The sequence below is a fragment of the Pinus tabuliformis genome, chromosome 1_2 (genome assembly GCF_031772625.1).
Source record: "Pinus tabuliformis cultivar Carrire ecotype Pingquan chromosome 1_2, CPIR1, whole genome shotgun sequence".
Taxonomy (NCBI): domain Eukaryota; kingdom Viridiplantae; phylum Streptophyta; class Pinopsida; order Pinales; family Pinaceae; genus Pinus; species Pinus tabuliformis.
This window is the reverse complement of record NC_142298.1, coordinates 333,556,079-333,576,390: the sequence shown is the minus strand read 5'-3', so window position 1 is coordinate 333,576,390 and position 20,312 is coordinate 333,556,079. Positions and strand designations below refer to the sequence as shown.

The window sequence follows — 20,312 nt, the reverse complement described above, 5'->3', positions numbered from 1 at the left end:
ACAAAGCTGCAAATTATTTTCATTCTTTTGGAGGAATAAAAGCTCCTCATTGGGGAGGATTGATCCAGGTGGCTCTAGACACATGCATAAGTCCAACAGGGCTCAGAAATGGTCAAAATTCAAAGTGGTCAAATTTCGACAAATTCAGCATTAGATCAAAGTGCTCATTTCCCTCCAATGGTGAAAACAACACTCAAATCTAAGCTCATATGAAGAAGTTAAAGCAAGTCAAAGTTCAGGGTTGACTTGGCCAAGTGGGAGGGCTAATGGACCTACAATTGCATCGGCAATGGTCACTGGAATCCGGCCATCGGGTGGGAGAAATTGTTGCTTATTTAAAACACCTGATAATCCCTAAATCGAAAAAAATCAAATATATGGTTTAGACTAACAAAATTAATATTAGAGACGAGTGGCAAGTTGTAGCCCCCACCACCGCCACATAAACCATATTAAATATTGAAATAAAGAAAAACAAAAATGTAGTTGGGGGCAGGCCACCCCTGACAGACCCACTACCCCCTGTGGAACCTTACCATACAATGAAGACTGCCTGTAAGAGATGCTAACTGGTAGTAGCCATGCAGTGAGCATGGAGTATGGGACCGATGGTGGTTGAACCATCCTAGACCAAGTGGCCGGCCCCCAAACAGGAAGTCCCAAAAATTAAGACAAAACATAACGGTGGCTAGGAGCACTAACCGCCTGCCAAATATGCGTTGTAAAAAATGCTAAAAGGAAGGTGTGGGAATTAGAACCCGACCCTCCTCTAACCAAAACTGTGCACCTTCCATTAGGTGGTTCTACCAATGTGCCACTGGCCCGCCTCTTGAGAAATCTTCCCTCCAAACAATACTTAAGCTCGACGTCATCAAATTCTTGGGGGGGAAACCGATAGGTCATGGAGTAGAGGATTGCAGAACTGTAAGCAGTGGAATGAAGAGTGGACCCTTGACACAGATTCAAAGGAGGAACTATTTCGACACAGATTTTGAGACAATCTTTGCAAAGAATATTCACTGATGCTTGTGAGGAATCCTTTAGATTCCCTCGGAGATAAAATTAACTTTATCAGAATGATATGAAATTTACAGTCATTTTAACAAGAATTTCGTAGGGAACGCAATGATGAAACCAGATTCACCGTCTTAGCAGTAGAATTGTAGGTGCTCAGCGGAACAGAATCTTTGAAGAATCTTGAGGGAATCTTTTAGATTCCTTAGAGGCCAAAATTCACCAGAGTCAGATTGCAGTAAGTTTTATACTCAAAAGTCTTAGAATTTCGCAAGGATAATGATGACAAGATCAGGTTTGTGATCTAAGTTGCAGATGTCTAGTCAGCCCAGAGGACATAATCTTTGGAGAATCACAGGGAATCTAAAAGATTCATACAGGCCCAGATTTTGATGATGTCGAAATTCGATAGATGGATAGTTGATTTTACACCTCTTGGCGACAGAAATTTAGTGGCGTGGTCTTTTTTTGTAGCTGAGCCTTCAATTAGTTGACCAAATTCATAGGTGAAGGTACATGAATCAGTCATGTCATGTTTTCCTTGATAATTGCTAAGGTGACGTATTATGTTTTGAAATCCCTATTTGATGTTATTATGTGGGATCGTATTTTCCACATATGTGAGATGTATTTAGCTTGTCATACTATGTATTATTGTTGAGATCCCTATGTAACTATGTTGAGGGGATACTCATTGCCACATTGTGTGAGATCATGTTAACGGAAGCCTTTTTGAGTGAGAATTCTTGTAAGCAGAACATCTCGTGGAGAGACAAGCCACTCTTGTTTGAGGGAATATGACCTTGCTATGAGAAAGTGTTGTCCATGTACATCATCATCATTTCTAGCATTATATGAAGCGACCAACACCACCTTGACACAGGGGCTAGAGATGTAATGCACACTAGACGAACTTCATTATCAAATGTGTCGTGTTCTTTATTGTTGATCATTGCCATGTTTAATATTGTTTAAGCATGCACATGTGGTTATTTATGCTCTTTAAAATGAAATTCTAACAACATCACAGAAGTAAAAGGTCTTGGTTAATTCTAGAAGATGAAGGAACCCAGATCAAGTTTGGTATCAGAGCGGTCTTCTCACTGATGTGTATTGCGAGCGTGAACAATTGAACGTGCATAAATGGAGGATAACAAAGAAATTTATTAAACATTCCTAAGGATGTCGAAAATGATGTACATAATGTATGAATATTATGAGGAACAAGAGAAAGAAAGAGCAAAGAATGATGCTCCATCCAAACCTTCCAGTGTACATTCATCGCCTTCATCATCTTCTCATCATTCGAAAGAGGAGATCAGCCAGAGTCTTCAAGAAGATAACACTTAATTGAAGATTCTTCTACAAGAAGAGAAAGAGGAGGAGCATCGATTGCAACTTCAGTTGTAAGCTGTAGAGTCAAACTTGGAATAATTGAAGCGAAACAATCGAAGCCTCGAAGCAAAGAATGTTGAGTTCAGGAGGCTTCTACAAGAAGAGAAAGAGGATAAGTAGAGACTGAAACTTTAGCTACAAGCCCCAAAAAAAACCTTGGAGGAGTTGAGACGCGACAAAGGCTTAAAAAATCCCTCATCACCTATTTCAAAATTGAGAGTTGAGGTAAATAGTTCTGATTATTCTTCAGTTTCATCTTCACTTGATGTTAATTGCGAGAGTGAACAACTAAACGTGCAAAAATGGAGGATGACAAAGAAATGTAAGAGGCCTTCCTAAGGATGTCCAAAATGGTGGACATAATGTATGAATATTATTAGAAATGAGATAAAGAAAGAGCAGAGAATGATGCTCCATCCACACCTTCCAGTGTACATTAATCACCTTCATCAACCTCTGATCATTCGAATGAGGAGATCAACCAAAGTCTTTAAGCAGATAACAATGAATTGAAGATGCTTCTATGAGAAGAGAAAGAGGAGAAGCATCGATTGCAGTGTCAGTTGCAAGCTATAGACGCAACCTTAGAATAATTGAAGCGAAATGACTAAAACCTTCAAGAAAAGGATGTTGAATTAAGGAGGCTTCTACAAGAAGAGAAAGAGGAGAAGTAGAGACTGCAGCTTCAGCTACAATCCATGGAAAAGACATTGGAGGAGTTGAGCCACGAAAAAGTTTTAAAAAATCCCTCATCACCTATTTCAAAATCGACAGTTGAGGTAAATAGTTGTGATTATTCTTCAGTTTCATCTTCAAACGATGTGATTTCTGTTGAAAAGGTGGAGATACCAATTATAGGAACTCGCGTGACCCTCCTTTCTAGGATTTGGTACAAACAAGGAGGGCTTGATGTTAATGGCCAAGGCATAACTCAGCCATTGGAAGTTGTGCATAGACCTTGATTCACAGGTTTGGGATACACCGAAGGAGAATTCTCAAAGGTGTCAGACGCTTTTGAGACATAGTTGAAACCATCTAGGAAAGAAAATGATGGGAACACATCACCATCATTCTATGACAGTACACGTTGTAGAGAAAGAGGTGAGGAAAGCTCTCATCGCCATAATTGCTCCAGAGACAACCAGGAGAGGTATAAACAGTCTCAATATTCGAATGTTCATTTTGATTAAAGAATATTAATGATGAACACAAATCACGACATTTAAAGACATGTATATTTTGTGGTTTACATAACTATGTTTGATGAGTGTTGGAAGACGATGGAAGCACGAAAGAGGATGAGACGTGAAACACCTTCTCTACAACAGGGGAAGAAGCATGTTAAGCAGATCTAGAGGAAGAATACTTTCTGTAATCATTGCAACAGAAGTGGTGATCAAAGAGCCACGTGTTGGAGGCTCCATCCAAAGCAGCGCCCTACTTACAAAGTGCCAGTGCACAAATTGGTTGAAGAAGTTGTTCAACAAGCAAAGTCACCACAAGAAGATAACCCATTCACTTTGATAAATGAGCGATGGTTTTTCTAGATATGTTAGATTGTTTGGGAATTCTTTGTAAATCATGTGTTGCATTTTAAAATGTAAAAGTGATGATGTGTTTTCCGTCACTTGTTGATGCAACAATGATGTTTTGGCCCTATATTCATAACTGGGGTATTGTTTCCATTTTGATGTAAAATTGACCAGAGAGTATGTGTTATAAAATCATGGCAAGTTGATAAGCATGTAATTTTCATAAATGTACTATAGGTTTTCATAGGATTCAGGTGTCGTCATATTACTTATGGATTCGATGAAAAAAGGTGAAGGAGAATGAAGCGTGACCTATCAGGACACTTGTGGTGCAAACAATGTACAAACTTGCAAATTATTTTCATGCTTTCGGAGGACCAAAAGCTCCTCAGTGGGGAGGATTGATACAGGTGGCTGCAGACACATGCAAAAGTCCAAGAGGGCTCAGAAATGGTCAAACTTCAAAGTGGTCAAAATTCAACAAACTCAGCATCAGATCAAAGTGCTAGTCGCCTTGATTCCAATGGTGTGTGTTATCATTGAAAATTTCCAAAAATTTGCTCAGATTAGCTTAAAGACCAAGTGTTTTCGCAGCGCAGCCTGTTTTAGTGATTTCGTAGCGTGCTACGAAATGGGGGATTTGTTCGAATCCATAGTAGCTGTCATGCAAAAATAGTTCTGGGGCGAATACATTTCACAGGTGGCATGTTCTCAAGAAGTCATCATCGATGCTTGTCATTAAGTTTGGTTAGTGTGAGTTTCTTGGAAAGGGTGCAATAATTGGTTTACTGATGGATGCATGACCAATGCCTATCATACAGCCATTTGGGCAGCAATCTTTGTTCAATAGATATGTGGACAGCTATTACAATGATGCTAATGAATTTGTTGGTTCTTCATATCATACAAAGACACTTAAACTCATCCCAGCATGCAGAGGCATAATTTTGTACCTATGGAACCATCATGGACAAAGAATACTAACCTCAATGTACTTATTTTCTGTGTTTTGGTTTATAATGATGCGCATACATGAACCAGTTGCTTCTGTTTGTTTCAGTCCAGGAAATGATGATATTTTGTATGTAGCATATGCAAACACAGTTACTTGTCTGGATGTGCGCATGGCACCTTCCAGTGGACAAGTGCAAAAGTGCACATTCAATACAGAGGACATAAATCAAATTACTATGAACTTTAAGTCATTTTTTCTTGCGGCTGCAGATGACAGTAGAGAAGTAAAGGTTATTGACATTCGTCAACATTGCCTTTACAAAACACTCAGATCCATACACACAAATATTTGCAGCTCTGTGCAGTTTCATCCTTGGCGGCCATGGGAAGTTATATCTGGGGGATTAGATTAAAAAATTGTAGCATGGGACTTTTCAAGAGGAAGTCAACAAATGGTTATAGACGCTGCAGTTCCCACCACAGAAAATGCCTCGAGTACAAATCAAATTTGTAATCTTCCTTTTGTTCATGCTTTGGCGGTTCCAGAGGAAAATATGGATAAAAAAAAAACCAGGTTGTTGCTGCAGCAAGAGGTGATGGCATCATTGAAATTATTGATCTCAGATTTGAGTCATACGGGACAAGAGCAAAAAGTAAGCAGTCATCACGTGCTAGAAAAGGATTTCAGTCCAAATCATCAAAAAATACAAATGTAAATGAGAACGTTGCGAGTGGGGAAATTACAAAGGGAATGAACGTATTCAGAGTCTAGCAGATAAGAATGCCAGAGCCAATGGCAGTATGCGAAATTAAAGGAGATATCTCAACTCTCTCTTTTCAAAAAATACTTGAAGTCAAAATTGTTGGGCCGGTGGAGATTTCTTTCCGCGGTGGGTGAAACCGATTATTGGCAGGTGGCAAATTCATGGAATAGCATTTATGTCTGGGGCGCAAGTGTTTGATGAAGTGCCAGAGAGAGACGTAGTTCATTGTCTTCATGGCTTAGCTCCACAAGAGTTCTTTTTTCACGCAAACGGGTGGCAGAGAAGGTTTTGTCAATAGCATTAACAATGAGCGGACTCTATAAGGATATCCATAAACCAGTTCCAGATGAAGTTTGCAGGGCTTTAAAGAAGAAACGAAAATCTTTCTCTGGGCTGTAACAAGCTTGATGTATGGAGCTGGTTGATGTGTACAAGATTCGCCTCCCAAAGTTCACTGTTAAAGTTGTAGTTCAATATATGCGAAAGGAAATCTGGATGAGAATGTGTTGCATGAAATTATTGGAGGTCCAGGATCCACACAAAATGACACCACCGAAGATGCAATTGATCATTTTCGCTCTAGGTGGCAAATGAGTAGAACTGAGCTACCTTTTGAATTTCCAGACAAATCAGAAAAACTGTAGGCATCATCCACGCAGAGGACTTAAGTGGACAGGAGAGGAAAGAAAACAGCGATGCTGAAGGTACATCCGATAAATGCGATAAAAGCAGTGACATCATCCTTGACAAAAATTGTATTGATATTGTAGTAGCACTTGCCAAAAATAATCCTGAAAAGGTTTCTGCATTGATTCTCGAGAATACTTTTACATCTGTGTTGGACATGGCTGGAGTTTTGTTACCTTTTCTTAAGTGGTTTATAGAAGGCACTGATTCCAAGGGTCTAAGGATTTTAAATTGTCTGGTTCGTTCTCCATGGAATACTATTGATCTTATAGATCAGGTCGAACAACCAATTTTATTCCTATCTAGCTCTCGGGATGAGATGGTTCCACCTTCACACATGCGCAGGCTATATGAAAAAGCTAAACGGAATCTAAGGTGCTTCTTTGTAGAGTTCCCAACAGGTATGCATATGGATACTTGGTATGTTGGTGGGGATCGATATTGGGAAACAATACATCATTTCCTGGTGAAAGAACTTTCAAATTGTGACGGAAATGAAGAAGGCTCAAGAGATGGCTGGGAAAATGAGTGGGGCAACCAGTGAAATATTGAAAAATTGGAAAAGCTTGTTGTATCATCTGGCTAAAGCATCAGGCTTTATGTACATTAATCTTTCTTGGATATCACTTTATGTTCTCGAGTTTATGTATTCTAAATTTATTCTTGTTACTTTCAATGGGAGACTGTCATTTCCAAGAAGATATGGGTAATTGAGTTTTCTGGGAAAGCACGCATTTGGAATTCTAAGAGTTCAGGCCAAAGCAAATCAGAAGCTCGAAAAGATTTATGTGCAGTTGGTCCATCTGTTGGAGGTTCATGTTACAGGGAATGTGATTCTGAATCTCAGCATAGCAAAGGTGAAACTGAAGAATGGCAATAGCAACTATTCAATTTTGTGAGGAGTTTAGAGGAAGACTGTGTTTTTTCAATGCAGAATAAACAGTTTGACCGGGAATGTTAGAAGAGAGACACCTGTACATCAATACAGCCTACAACTCATCTGGAGACTTGGTGTTTGGTAGCAGCATTCCATACTTTGAGTTATTAAAGATTTGGGAACATGCTGCTACATTTTCAGAGAATGGAAGACAGGGACCGTGAAAATAGGGTACTCATCTTTACTAATTAATGAGCCATCTACACAGCTAGCACCCGAGGTCAGCTTGTTCAGTGAATGTTCCTCTAACGTATCTCAGCCACAATAGAAATGTACAGGTATCAAAGCTCAAGAAAGGCATCATGCATACGAGGAGATAGAGTTGGACTTTCAATGTAATTAGGACTCTATGTATTTACAGCTCAATACTTTATGTATTTAATGAGTTTGTTTAAAAAATAGATAAGGGTAGTTAATGATAGGTCATCGAGCTCCCCTCATGCTTGAGGAGGAGACTCGAAATAGTTAAGTATGTTTTCCTATATATAGCGAAAACTCTGATGTAATTGGGGTTGGAGATTTATGAAAAAACAGAGTTTTGTATATCAGCTTATGTAAAAGACTTTTGACAGTAATATAAAGATTACTTTTTCTTCCCAAGATTCATCATGTGTTCAAGTGCTCAGAATATATGTGGCTTTGTTTTTATCCTTTTATGTTTTACAGCTCACTAAATATGCAATCACTCTGAATTCACCTAGTGCTCAGACTTCCTGTGTATATTTATGAGTTGAGGTTCCTTTTGAGAAATGTTCTGAGTGTTTAACATTATATGCCTTGGCTTCCATGATTAAGTAGTTAATAGTTTACTACAGAGGTGTTTGACTCCATGAGCCCAATAGAAGAAATGTTATTTTGTTGTTCCAACCAGCCTACTTTCATAAACTGTTTGAAGAGTTAGCCATCTTTTCTTATTAATAATTCCTATCAAAATTCTGTGAGAGAGCCCTCTCTGACTAAGGAGGCTAAGCCTTAGTCTAAAGCCTGGTTTGAAGTAGTTACATGAGATCTTGCTAAGTAGCAGCCCTTAGTACACGATTTTTTGATAACATTTTGGTGCGTCTGCCAGGACCCTGATGATTACTCATTCCCGAAATTATGAAGCTGAACTTCTGAAGGTAGCAGGAGCTCAGAAGGTTTTCGAGGCTGCAAAACTACCTTGGCGACTCCATTGTTGAAGAATTCGAAATTCATAGGTTCATGGTGATTCCACTGGAGTTATGAAGGACCCAGATGCTGCCATTATTCTTTCAAGGTATGCATGCATAGATTTTTCAGGAATTCATGGTTTCCCAAATCAATTTCCCAAGGATGCATATTTTCTAAGGAATGGTCCAAAATTCAACGAAGAAGATTTGAGTTTAACCTTGAAGCATATATCAGATTTTTGTGAATTTTTAGAGCTTCTTAGAGTTAAACATGAGGATGTTTGCATTATGTTATTCTATGATTCACTTCAAGGGAAATGCAAACAGTGGGTTGAATGCTTTCCTGCCAAATCCATTAAGTCATTTCAAGACTTTTGGCTCATTTTTTTGGAGGAATGGATAGATAGGTCAGAGTTGGTGGCAGACTCTCCCTCAGTTGAAGATTTTAAGCAATGGAATAATGATCATAGTAGAGAAAAAACAGTTGAAAGTTTTTCTTTGTCCTTGTCCTCATATATAAAATCCCTTGACTGCAAGACAGAAGATAGGATGAGATTTTTGGATGAATTTGCTGAGGACCTTGAAAAAGAAATTGAAGGTTTAGAAGGACAAATTCAGGCATATAGTTTTCATAACCATGATCATTATTTTCAGCAGCTTTCTATGGCAGAACATAAGGAGAGAGTATTGTTTCCTTTCTCTTTTACACTTGAGGAAATGCACACTGCTGTTGAAGGTCAGTTTGTACAACCGGAAAGTTACAAGAAAAATCAAGCTGATCATGTATTCTGGGATCCTATAGCTGATTACATGGAAGAGTTTTACTCTCAAGTTTTTCAGTTTTCCTATAAAGATCAGAGACAAATTCAGTGGCAGCGGTCATCATACTATCAGATTGGCTCTGAACTCCAATGCAGTCAAAGAAAACAAATATCAGATAAAACAGAGGATTGGCTACATTGGAAATTTCATATTGATTGAGCAGAAAAAAAGTTGAAATTGTTAGGGTAGGTAGGTAGAGGTAAATGCAAAATAAGCTCAAGGTCAACTGAGCATCTTTCAGTAGAAATAGCTTTCTTTCTCCTACAGTCATGCTGGTCAAGCAAATTTCTGTTTGTCAAATAAATTTTATAAGGCACGGGAACTGTAGGTTCTTAGTGCACCACAAGGGCGCACTATCCCAAGTGGAGCCACTGTTATCATTGAAAATTCTGTTTCCAAAAGTTTGCTCAGATTAGCTTAAAGACCAAGTGTTTTCGCAGCGCAGCCTGTTTTAGTGATTTCGTAGCGTGCTACGAAATGGGGGATTTGTTCGAATCCATAGTAGCTGTCATGCAAAAATAGTTCTGGGGCGGATACATTTCACAGGTGGCATGTTCTCAAGAAGTCATCATCGATGCTTGTCATTAAGTTTGGTCAGTGTGAGTTTCTTGGAAAGGGTGCAATAATTGGTTTATTGATGGATGCATGACCAATGCCTATCATACAGCCATTTGGGCAGCAATCTTTGTTCAATAGATATGTGGACAGCTATTACAATGATGCTAATGAATCTGTTGGTTCTTCATATCATACAAAGACACTTAAACTCATCCCAGCATGCAGAGGCATAATTTTGTACCTATGGAACCATCATGGACAAAGAATACTAACCTCAATGTACTTATTTTCTGTGTTTTGGTTTATAATGATGCGCATACATGAACCAGTTGCTTATGTTTGTTTCAGTCCAGGAAATGATGATATTTTGTATGCAGCATATGCAAACACAGTTACTTGTCTGGATGTGCGCATGGCACCTTCCAGTGGACAAGTGCAAAAGTGCACATTCAATACAGAGGACATAAATCAGATTACTATGAACTTTAAGTCATTTTTTCTTGCAGCTGCAGATGACAGTAGAGAAGTAAAGATTATTGACATTCGTCAACATTGCCTTTACAAAACACTCAGATCCATAAACACAAATATTTGCAGCTCTGTGCAGTTTCATCCTTGGAGGCCATGGGAAGTTATATCTGGGGGATTAGATTAAAAAATTGTAGCATGGGACTTTTCAAGAGGAAGTCAACAAATGGTTATAGACGCTGCAGTTCCCACCACAGAAAATGCAGAAAATGCCTCGAGTACAAATCAAATTTGTAATCTTCCTTTTGTTGATGCTTTGGCGGTTCCAGAGGAAAATATGGATAAAAAAAAACTAGGTTGTTGCTACAGCAAGAGGTGATGGCATCATTGAAATTATTGATCTCAGATTTGAGTCATACGGGACAAGAGAAAAAAGTAAGCAGTCATCACGTGCTAGAAAAGGATTTCAGTCCAAATCATCAAAAAATACAAATGTAAATGAGAACGTTGCGAGTGGGGAAATTACAAAGGGAATGAACGTATTCAGAGTCTAACAGATAAGATTGCCAGAGCCAATGGCAGTATGCGAAATTAAAGGAGATATCTCAACTCTCTCTTTTCAAAAAAGACTTGAAGTCAAAATTGTTGGGCCGGTGGAGATTTCTTTCCGCGGTGGGTGAAACCGATTATTGGCAGGTGGCAAATTCATGGAATAGCATTTATGTCTGGGGCGCAAGTGTTTGATGAAGTGCCCGAGAGAGATGTAGTTCATTGTCTTCGTGGCTTAGCTCCACAAGAGTTCTTTTTTCACGCAAACGGGTGGCAGAGAAGGTTTTGTCAATAGCATTAACAATGAGCGGACTCTATAAGGATATCCATAAACCGGTTCCAGATGAAGTTTGCAGGGCTTTAAAGAAGAAACGAAAATCTTTCTCTGGGCTGTAACAAGCTTGATGTATGGAGTTGGTTGATGTGTACAAGATTCGCCTCCCAAAGTTCACTGTTAAAGTTGTAGTTCAATATATGCGAAAGGAAATCTGGATGAGAATGTGTTGCATGAAATTATTGGAGGTCTAGGATCCACACAAAATGACACCACCGAAGATGCCATTGATCATTTTCGCTCTAGGTGGCAAATGAGTAGAACTGAGCTACCTTTTGAATTTCCAGACAAATCAGAAAAACTGTAGGCATCATCCACGCAGAGGACTTAAGTGGACAGGAGAGGAAAGAAAACAGCGATGCTAAAGGTACATCCGATAAATGCGATAAAAGCAGTGACAACATCCTTGACAAAAATTGTATTGATATTGTAGCAGCACTTGCCAAAAATAATCCTGAAAAGGTTTCTGCATTGATTCTCGAGAATACTTTTACATCTGTGTTGGACATGGCTGGAGTTTTGTTACCTTTTCTTAAGTGGTTTATAGAAGGCACTGATTCCAAGGGTCTAAGGATTTTAAATTGTCTGGTTCGTTCTCCATGGAATACTATTGATCTTATAGATCAGGTCGAACAACCAATTTTATTCCTATCTGGCTCTCGGGATGAGATGGTTCCACCTTCACACATGCGCAGGCTATATGAAAAAGCTAAACGGAATCTAAGGTGCTTCTTTGTAGAGTTCCCAACAGGTATGCATATGGATACTTGGTATGTTGGCGGGGATCGATATTGGCAAACAATACATCATTTCCTGGTGAAAGAACTTTCAAATCGTGACGGAAATGAAGAAGGCTCAAGAGATGGCTGGGAAAATGAGTGGGGCAACCAGTGAAATATTGAAAAATTGGAAAAGCTTGTTGTATCATCTGGCTAAAGCATCAGGCTTTACGTACATTAATCTTTCTTGGATATCACTTTATGTTCTCGAGTTTATGTATTCTAAATTTATTCTTGTTACTTTCAATGGGAGACTGTCATTTCCAAGAAGATATGGGTAATTGAGTTTTCTGGGAAAGCACACATTTGGAATTCTAAGAGTTCAGGCCAAAGCAAATCAGAAGCTCGAAAAGATTTATGTGCAGTTGGTCCATCTGTTGGAGGTTCATGTTATAGGGAATGTGATTCTGAATCTCAGCATAGCAAAGGTGAAACTGAAGAATGACAATAGCAGCTATTCAATTTTGTGAGGAGTTTAGAGGAAGACTGTGTTTTTTAAATCACACAGCAGTTTCGTAGCGCGCTACGAAACTGCTGTAGGTGATGTTTTCAATGCAGAATAAACAGTTTGACCGGGAATGTTAGAAGAGAGACACCTGTCCATCAATACAGCCTACAGCTCATCTGGAGACTTGGTGTTTGGTAGCAGCGTTCCATACTTTGAGTTATTAAAGATTTGGGAACATGCTGCTACATTTTCGGAGAATGGAAGACAGGGACCGTGAAAATAGGGTACTCATCTTTACTAATTAATGAGCCATCTACACAGCTAGCACCCGAGGTCAGCTTATTCAGTGAATGTTCCTCTAACGTATCTCAGCCACAACAGAAATGTACATGTGTCAAAGCTCAAGAAAGGTATCATGCATACGAGGAGATAGAGTTGGACTTTCAATGTAATTAGGACTCTATGTATTTACAGCTCAATACTTTATGTATTTAATGAGTTTGTTTAAAAAATAGATAAGGGTAGTTAATGATAGGTCATCGAGCTCCCCTCATGCTTGAGGAGGAGACTCAAAGTAGTTAAGTATGTTTTCCTATATATAGCGAAAACTCTGATGTAATTGGGGTTGGAGATTTATGAAAAAACAGAGTTTTGTATATCAGCTTATGTAAAAGACTTTTGACAGTAATATAAAGATTACCTTTTCTTCCCAAGATTCATCATGTGTTCAAGTGCTCAGAATATATGTGGCTTTGTTTTTATCCTTTTATGTTTTACAGCTCACTAAATATGCAATCACTCTGAATTCACCTAGTGCTCAGACTTCCTGTGTATATTTATGAGTTGAGGTTCCTTTTGAGAAATGTTCTGAGTGTTTAACATTATATGCCTTGGCTTCCATGATTAAGTAGTTAATAGTTTACTGTAGAGGTGTTTGACTCCATGAGCCCAATAGAAGAAATGTTATTTTGTTGTTCCAACCAGCCTACTTTCATAAACTGTTTAAAGAGTTAGCCATCTTTTCTTATTAATAATTCCTATCAAAAATCTGTGAGAGAGCCCTCTCTGACTAAGGAGGCTAAGCCTTAGTCTAAAGCCTGGTTTGAAGTAGTTACATGAGATCTTGCTAAGTAGCAGCCCTTAGTACACGATTTTGTGATAACAGTGTGAATGAAACCCAAATCCGAGCTCGTATGAAGAAGTTAGAGCAAGTCAAAGTTTTGGGTTGACTTGGCCAAGCGGCAAGGTTAATGGACCTACAAATTGCATCAACAGTGATCATTGGAATCTGGCCACTGGGCGAGTGAAATTATTTCCTTTTTAAAACACTTAATAACCCCTAAATCGAAAAAAATAAAATATATGGTTTAGGCTAGAAAAATTAATATTAAAAAGGGGTGGCAAGTTGTAACCCCCACCACCGCCACATAAACCATATTACATAATTAAAAAAAAAATGTTGTTGGGGGCAGGCCATCCCCAACAGACTCGCCCTGGTAGAAACTTACCATACAATGAAAATTGCGCGCACGAGCCGCTAACTGGTAGTATCCATGTAGTGATCATAGAGTATGGGATCGGTGGGGGTTGAACCTGCCTGGCCCAAGTGGTTAGCCCCCAAATACGTGGTTCGAAAAATTAAGACAAAACATAACGATGAACAGCAGTACTAACTGCCTGCCAAATATGCTTTGTAACAAATGCTAAAAGGAGGGTGTGGGGATTCGAACCCGACCCTCCTCAAACCAAAACTATGCACCTTCCATTGGGTGGTGCTACCAATGCACCACTAGCTTGCCTCTTGATAAATCTGCCCTCTATAGGTTTGAACCCTGTACAAAAATTACCTACATATGAATTCTAAAACACAGAAAATAAACAATGGAAAAGCATAACACATAAAACACATATACATAGAGATTTTCCCCTGGATCCCAAAACCGGGGCTACTAGCTTGATTTTTCATTATATTCCTTTCAATGTTACAATATATATTTTACATGCCGAAGCATCCAATACCATGGACCGAAAACCATAGGTAGGTCTTCCCAACCTAAAATAGGGTCCAATTTGTTTTTTCTAGGGGCGCTGCACCAGTCCTAGTAGAGGCCGGCTACCCGCCCCCCTCAACCCCCCCCCCCCCCCCCCCTGCATAATCGACACAACGAAGAGGGGGCTCCGACCCCCCCTTCTAACCCCCTGGTTAAATACATAGGTTAGTCGTGGAAAGAATATAATACAACCCAACATTCTCCCACTTGTTTTATTTCCACAGGGGGCCACAGGAGAGCTTAGTCATTTTTCCAGCCCTGAAACGCCCATTATTTCTCTACACCGGGAGAACTTCTCAAAGCTCACACATTTTTTCAATGCATCTGCAGTATTCTTCAAAGTGTCCACCTTTACCAGCAACACCTTTTTGTCTTCTATCATATCCCTCACAAAGTGATACTGAACATCAATGTGCTCTGTCTTTGAATGGTAAGCAGGGCTATTTGCCAAGATAATTGCACTTTGGCTGTCACAGTCTATCCTTATAGATCCATGTATTAACCCCATACTTGAACACAATATCTGCAACCAAACTGCTTCCTTGCTTGCATGAGTGGCTGCCATGAATTCTGCCTCTATAGTTGATAGTGCCACTACAGATTGTTTCTTACTCATCCAACTGATTGCACCTCAAAAGAGGTTAAACACATACCCACTTGTAGATCTTCTCTGATCCAGGTCTCCAGCCCAGTCTGCATCAACAAAGCCACGAATATCCAACACTCTGTCCAATCCTGGTCTTCCTTGGTAGCACAAACCATAATCACTAGTGCCATGAAAATACTTGAAAACCCGCTTCACTGCTGTTCAATGCTCCTTTCTTGGTTTTGACATAAACTTGCTTAATACTCCCACTACATGTGCAATGTCTGGTCTAGTACAGACCATTGCATACATTAGGCTACCGACTACACTTGCATATGGAACATGGGACATGTCCTCTTCCTCTTCTTGTGTCTTGGGACACTGTTCAGCAAATAACTTCACACCTACAGGAATAGGAACCTTCACCGGTTTACTATCCTCCATATTAAACCTCTGCAGTATTGTCTTGACATACTTCCTATGGTTTAACCAGAGCTTCCTCTGTTGGAAATAATACTAAGAGGGGGGGGGGGGGTGAATCAGTATTATCAGATCAATAAAACTTTTCCAATTTCATGCTCAGAAACATATACGCGACTTCAGTTAAGTGAACCTGCGTGTACATGCGACTGTGTCTAAAGCAACTAGCGTATATTCAGAGATCTTATGATTCAGTTAGCTTATCTTCAGTAAATGCATCAGAACATTATTAACCATATTAACAGTAAACAGGAGCAGTATAACAGAACAGATCATCACACATAAGGCACACACATGAACACCATGATATAAGGTGGAAACCCAATGTGGGTGAAAACCACCTGCTGCAATTTGTTTCTATCTTCCTTTAATAAGAAACTTCTTTTACAATGTACTGGTGCAGTCCTTTACCAGCACGCAGGCTACAACCTGCAGAGGGCTACAACCCTCATAGTTCTTGTACTAGCCGATCCATTTACTAGTACGTAGGTGCCAACCGTACAGAAGGCTACAACCTTCACTCGTTTTCCAGCTGCTCCTGGAAGGGAGCTACAACCCCCTTGGCTCTTGTACTGGCTGATATATTTACCAGTACGTAGGTGCCGGCCTACAATCTTCCCGGGACCACGTTTCATACATTTTCATACTGGATCCATGAAACAATCACCATTGTATAACAACCTGCATCATCAATCTCTGAATCACCCAATACTGAATCACTGAAACCCTGTCAAGAACACAGACAACATAACAATAACCAGATCCAACTCCATATTCATACTTCACATTGTATACGCTACTTTGACGAGCCCAACCTGCGTGTATACGCTCTTTTACCAAAGACAACCCGCGTATAGATCTGTAAATTCAACCTTAAAATTCCGCAGCTATATCAGACATCAAAACATACCCAGATCATAATAATAAACATGCGTCAGTAGATCTAGTCTATCCACAGTAAAACCATAAGAAGATAATCATTCCAAGCCTTGAGATCTCGTTCCATCATTCATCATCCTCCACATGAGTGAAACCTTGGTTCAGATCACCAACCCATAACCAGCACTTGGATCTCACACTACCTCAGATCTTCACAACTCACACACATTGCTACACACTTTGCCTAATGATCTTCTCCTTATATAGCCTTAGGCCTTGTTCAATACCAAGAGCCAAAACCATAGAAATCCAATACCATCAACCTCGAAACTAGGGATCAACACGTCCGTCGAGACACCAAGGTCCAAAACCATAGGCACAACTTCCAAGGAATAACCGCCGTGGACCAAAGATAAGTTTTCCACATACACGCTCTTTTACTGAAGCCAACCTGCGTGTACACGCGACTTGGGCTTAACGAACCTGCGTGTATGAACTTTCTTGACATGTTGTACTAAGATTTGTCCTCTGATTAAGTTGTCATCACCTGTACCACCCTCTGAGCACCTGTACCAACCTCTGAGTGAGTTGCCATCAAGGACAACACTTGAATCATAATGCCAACAATCTCCCCCTTTGGACTTGATGGCAACCACCACACCAAGTCACTCTCCCCCTTTGACATCAAGGGCAAAGGGCGGATCAAGATATTCTCTTCTTTGGTATACCTTCTACTGTCCATACTGCTGTCCATACTCCCCCTGAGTACATGCTGAAGTTTCTGATTTAGCTCCCCCTTTGTATATGCCAAGTTGTATCAATCCATCCATGCTCCCCCTGAGCAGATGCAGGTTCTAAGACCAGCCATTCAGATCTGTACCATAAGCATCAGCCTGCAATATTATTCCTTTGATCAAACAACAAGATGTATCATTTAGTTTCATCAGCAACCATAATGCCAACAATGAATTATTTGAAGTATATGCTCCCCCTGAGTGTGAGCCAACCATGACTGAACCATTTCCTGAGTCTGTTCTGCTCCCCCTGAGCCTGAGCCAGCCATGACTGAACCTGGGTCTGTTCTGCTGCCCTTTCTTCATATACGCGACTTTGCAGCCTGTAGCTCGCGTATATACGCGACTTGTCTTCGTTATATCAGCGTATGCAAGATGGAATACTGAATTTCATCACTTTCAGATTCCCCTGTGTCTGTTATGTCAGCTGTCTGAATTATGCCACACCTTTCTGTCTCTGTCTTCTTCAGTTCCTGGAGCTGTGATGATGTATAGTCCTCTTGTTTTGAATTTTGAAATCTGCTCCTGCATTCCCTTGCTTTATGCCCATAGTTATTGCATGTATAACACCTTACATTTTTCATGTTCCTTCTATCACAATCAATTGCTTTATGTCCATATGCATTGCAGGCAAAGCAATATCCTCTGAAATACCTTGAATGTAATGATCTTTCTGCATGATGGTCTTGAAACCTTCTTCTTCTACATATGGCTGCAACATGTCCAAGATTATGACATACATAACATTCAACATTATTCATGGGAGGAGTAAAAGATTTTCTTTGAGGAGCCTCTTTCCTTGTTTGTTGATGGAGTTGTCCTTTCATCTCCTTGATGAGCCTTTCAGACTTTGCATTAGAGTTTCTTGTCTTACTTTGTCAACCAGATTCATCTTCAATAGACTCATGAAATCCAAGTCCAGTTTTGATAGCAGGGGACCTTTGACTACTAAGAATATCATCCAAGACTTTAGAGCTATCTTGAAATCGTAAAAGCTTATCCTTTTCTTCTAATTTACTTTTCAAGATATTTACCTCAACTTGATGTTGTTCTTCTTTTTCTAGACATTGCTTCTTCAAGATCTCTTCAGCTTTCCTTCCTTCATCCAACTGATGCCTTAGTTCGATGATCTCGTTCTCTTGCTCTTTATTCAGCGCTAGCAGCATTTGTCGAATTCTGGATTCACATTCCAACTGATCTTTTAATATGATGATTTCTTCTTTGAGGGCATTCTCCCTTTTGCTAGGTAGATCTATGATTTGACCTGGTGCTTCATTTGCTTGTCCATATTCAATCTGAGGTGATTCAGGATCTGAGTACTTGCTTCCACTCAAAGGCAGGTTGTCGTTGTTCCTTTGAGCTATCTTCTTCTTCTGACGTGCTTTCTTCCCCATTGCTCTACGAATCTCCTTCAAGCGATCAAGCTTCTCTGAAGGACCTGCTCTGATACCAATTGTTGGAAATAATACTGAGAGGGGGGGGTGAATCAGTATTATCAGATCAATAAAACTTTTCCAATTTCATGCTCAGAAACATATACGCGACTTCAGTTAAGTGAACCCGCGTGTACACGCGACTGTGTCTAAAGCAACTAGCGTATATTCAGAGATCTTATGATTCAGTTAGCTTATCTTCAGTAAATGCATCAGAACATTAATAACCATATTAACAGTAAACAGGTGCAGTATAACAGAACAGATCATCACACATAAGGCACACACATGAACACCATGATATAAGGTGGAAAACCAATGTGGGTGAAAACCACCTGCTGCAATTTGTTTCTATCTTCCTTTAATAAGAAACTTCTTTTACAATGTACTGGTGCAGTCCTTTACCAGCACGCAGGCTACAACCTGCAGAGGGCTACAACCCTCATAGTTCTTGTACTAGCCGATCCATTTACTAGTACGTAGGTGCCAACACTACAGAAGGCTACAACCTTCACTCGTTTTCCAGCTGCTCCTGGAAGGGAGCTACAACCCCCTTGGCTCTTGTACTGGCTGATATATTTACTAGTACGTAGGTGCCGGCCTACAATCTTCCCGGGACCACGTTTCATACATTTTCATACTGGATCCATGAAACAATCACCATTGTATAACAACCTGCATCATCAATCTCTGAATCACCCAATACTGAATCACTGAAACCCTGTCAAGAACACAGACAACATAACAATAACCAGATCCAACTCCATATTCATACTTCACATTGTATACGCTACTTTGACGATCCCAACCTGCGTGTATACACTCTTTTACCAAAGACAACCCACGTATAGATCTGTAAATTCAACCTTAAAATTCTACAGCTATATCAGACATCAAAACATACCCAGATCATAATAATAAACATACGTCGGTAGATCTAGTCTATCCACAGTAAAACCATAAGAAGATAATCATTCCAAGCCTTGAGATCTCGTTCCATCATTCATCATCCTCCACATGAGTGAAACCTTGGTTCAGATCACCAACCCATAACCAGCACTTGGATCTCACACTACCTCAGATCTTCACAACTCACACACATTGCTACACACTTTACCTAATGATCTTCTCCTTATAGAGCCTTAGGCCTTGTTCAATACCAAGAGCCAAAACCATAGAAATCCAATACCATCAACCTCGAAACTAGGGATCAACACGTCCGTCGAGACACCAAGGTCCAAAACCATAGGCACAACTTCCAAGGAATAACCGCCGTGGACCAAAGATAAGTTTTCCACATACACGCTCTTTTACTGAAGCCAACCTGCGTGTACACGCGACTTGGGCTTAACGAACCTGCGTGTATGAACTTTCTTGACATGCTGTACTAAGATCTGTCCTCTGATTAAGTTGTCATCACCTGTACCAACCTCTGAGCACCTGTACCAACCTCTGAGTGAGTTGCCATCAAGGACAACACTTGAATCATAATGCCAACATCCTCTTTGTCTGATCTCTTTTAATTTCCATGCCCAAAATATAGTTTGCAGTGCCAAGATCTTTCCTGTCAAATTTGGAGGACAATTGGGTCTTCATATCCTGGATAATTTCTTTGTCATTTCCAATCAACAACATATCATCCACATACAAGACTAGGTAAATAACACGGTCACCAATTAATTTAAAATACACACAGTGAT

General features: G+C 39.8%; 2 pseudogenes; both read left to right on the top strand.

Moving 5' to 3' along the window:
* Positions 1–4,963: 4,963 nt before the first annotated feature.
* On the top strand, positions 4,964–5,667 carry LOC149205721 (uncharacterized; annotated as a pseudogene).
* Positions 5,668–10,121: 4,454 nt separating this feature from the next.
* Positions 10,122–10,833, top strand: LOC149205720 (uncharacterized; annotated as a pseudogene).
* The last annotated feature ends 9,479 nt before the right edge of the window (positions 10,834–20,312 follow it).